General features: G+C 42.0%; 1 pseudogene; it reads left to right on the forward strand.

Moving 5' to 3' along the window:
* The first annotated feature begins 352 nt into the window (after window positions 1-352).
* LOC123163762 (jasmonate-induced oxygenase 4-like) lies at window positions 353-1,834 on the forward strand (annotated as a pseudogene).
* The last annotated feature ends 1,480 nt before the right edge of the window (window positions 1,835-3,314 follow it).

Consider the following 3,314-nt stretch of genomic DNA (forward strand, 5'->3'; position numbering starts at 1 on the left):
ATCCATGAGCTTGAATGTTTCCTCACAACGGTGTGCAAATCACCCACGCAAAAAAAGAAAACTGTGTGCAAATCATACCAAAGCACCCAAGGACCTTGTTTTACCCTTTAGGACATGTCTGATTTTTTAGAGAAATGATTTGCGGTGTCCAATCGGGTTTAAAAAATGGAACTATAATACATTTGAGATTCTTCTGTTTGGTACTCCCTTTTACTCCCTCCGTCCCATAATATAATTAAGAACGTTTTTTAAGCTAGCTTCAAAAACATTGTTGTATTATGGGGCGGATGGGGTAATAAATATAAGGCCCATAAAGTATTCATACGTACGTGAAGGTTGTGCAAGTGCAACTATGGGAAGCATGGGAAAATCCAAAGCAATGACCGTGCAGGAGCTCGCTAACATCGGCAAGCCCGACGTGCCAGCACAGTACATGGTGCGCGGTCACCACGACCAGCAGCTTGCCACGACGGTCGCAGCACCGATTCCTGTCATTGACCTCTGCTGTCTTTTCAAGAAAGACGGTGCGGCCGTCGGTGAGGCATCCAAGCTTCGGTCTGCGCTCGAGTCGTGGGGCCTCTTCCTTGTAAGTAACAATTCTATCAGCACTTGAGCACCCGGTATAGTACTCCACCAATTTTTAGCAAGATCAAGCATTCGTATTCATGTTGCTTCATATGCACGTTCCTGCATGCAGCTAAGTAAGCATGGCATAGAAGCCACCATGATGGACGACATGATGACCGCGTCGAGGGAGTTTTTCTGGCGGCCACTCGAAGACAAGCATAGGTACACCAACCTGATCGACGGCGAGCAGTTCCAGTTTGAGGGGTACGGGAACGACCGGGTGAGATCGCCAGACCAGATCCTAGACTAGTCTGACCACCTCTACCTCAAAGTGGAGCCCGAGGACGAGCGGCACATCACCCTCTGGCCAACACATCCCGAAAACTTCAGGTCATCGATTGATCTGAGCCATGTCTTCCCAAATTTCCTAGCTCCGGGTTTAAGAATCAGTGGCTCATATTTTGTGTGTTTGCAGAGATGTTCTGCATGAGTTCACAAAGAAATGTGGGAGAGTGAAGGACGATCTACTTCGGGCAATGGCAAAGCTGGTGGAGCTTAACCACGACGACTACTTTGTAGACCAGCTTGGGGAGAAGGCTGAAACTAACGTGAGATGCAGCTACTACCCACAGTGTCCAAGGCCAGAGCTTGTATTTGGTCTCAAGCCTCACTGCGATGGAACTGTTCTTACAATTCTCATGGTCGATGACAACGTCGGTGGCCTTCAAGTTCTAAGAGATGGGGTGTGGTGGGATGTACCGATCATACCTCGCACCCTCCTGGTCATTATAGGAGATCAGACTGAGGTGCGCTTTTTCTAATAAACTAACTTTATTTGGTCAGGTTAAAATGTTAGCCTTTTGATGAAAAATACTTTCATAGTATAACAAATTTATACTCTTTCCTAACATATCCATATAAAACACAACAATCAAAGTTACATGCCAGGTATTTTGAAACATAATATCATTTTGTTGAAAGTTTCTAAGGTCTTCGGCTGATTGAGTTAAAGTTTGTTGCATAGATAATGAGCAATGGGTTCTTCAAGAGCCCTGTGCATAGGGTCGTGACAAATGCAAAGAAAGAGAGGCTATCAGTGGCTCTAGACTACTCTGTTGACCACGAGAGAGAAATCGAGCCATCGCCTCAGCTGATTAATGAGAAGAGACCAGCATTGTATAGGAAAGTTAAGGTCAAGGACTATATTGCTGGGCTCTATGAACATTTCTCCCAAGGGACAATGGTTATTGATACATTGCAGATATAATTATGCAGTATATATCATGGGTTTCATGCAAAAAATGTTTCCACCTAAGGTCAAGGACCAATGTTTGTATCGTGTATTGTTAAATGGCAAGTCTATTAAGTACTCCCTTTTGTTCAACATCACATGCCATTTCAGGTTGTGCATGGTCTACATGCTACAAAGAAAATAAAGTTATATATCACTAGTGTGTTCTATACGTGAGGATAATATTTCCACTTGAGAATTTCATAAACCTTTTCTAGATAGTACCAATGAAAAATGCAAGTTGGAGAACTATTGCTAGGTTGTTTGAGCATGCTTCCCGAGGGACAAGAGTCATCAACAAAGAAGATACTGTTGGAAAATAAAGGTAATAGTTTAAATCCAAGAATTGACTGGAGGCATCATTCACAATAAGAATATGGCGCAAAAATATTTCTAACTGTAGGTAAGACAGTCCTTACAAGGGAGTGCAAACAAACGCCGTAAGGTTATGAACACACCTGCCTGCTGACATGTGTCCCTCGCTCCCACCTAATGAATCCCCGTGGTTCAGATGCCGACAAGCTTTTGAGCTAGTTGTTGTACCCATCGGTGTCCGAGACTAGTGAGAGGTCTACGACATTCGTTTATGAAGTGTATCTCTCTATGCTAAAGAGGATGGGAGATCATTTGATTATTGATCGACAATTACAAGTGCTATGTTTGGGCTATGGTTCAGGGTGAGCCTTGGTATTTTGGACATGATTAAGCCAAGGTAAGATGTAAAATAGACTGCAAAGGCGTAAATAGACCAAAGGAACCCCGTCTGCTATTTCCTAATCATTGGTACTAATCATGTATAATTCAAAAAATTTAAGTCAGGATCTTTGGTCTTACTCTGGAACCATTGAAAAAACTGTAAGATAATATAATAGAAAGACTCTAAAGTGCCGTAGAACAACCTATATTGTATTATTTATGCTACTGGTTTTTTCTGTGGCAATTTTCCCTAACATTATGTATGTAGTTTTTTTTATTCCATATATAGAGAAAGCAGATGTGCCCTTATTAGCGCAGAACATACATATCTCTCTTTATCATGAAAGAACATCTTGGCTGGTTCCACCTTCCCAGGGCTACTGGGAACGAATCAAATCATGGTGGAGTTAAATCCAACAAAAATTTAGTAACAATGTAATAGAGAATTATTGGCATGTGAACGCAGCCAATACCATGGTAGCAACAACTGGAATTTCTTTAGGAGTTTGAATCCAGATTCCAAAGGAAAAAGAATATAAACTCAAAAGGATCCTTTGATTCCCAAAAGAATGTCCTGAACATAAAAGAAATTGATTGTGAAAGACAAGTGCTCCATTCCTCTTCCAGGAAGCCCTTTTTTTCAGAGAGAGGAGAACGGGTTATTCAGTTTTAATTGGATGGCCAGGGGAGAATTCAAAGCTAAGTTGCTAATGTACCTACAAAAGCTTGAAGTGGGACAAAGGAGTCTTGGTTAGCCGAA

This window comes from Triticum aestivum, chromosome 7D (assembly GCF_018294505.1).
Source record: "Triticum aestivum cultivar Chinese Spring chromosome 7D, IWGSC CS RefSeq v2.1, whole genome shotgun sequence".
Classification (NCBI taxonomy): domain Eukaryota; kingdom Viridiplantae; phylum Streptophyta; class Magnoliopsida; order Poales; family Poaceae; genus Triticum; species Triticum aestivum.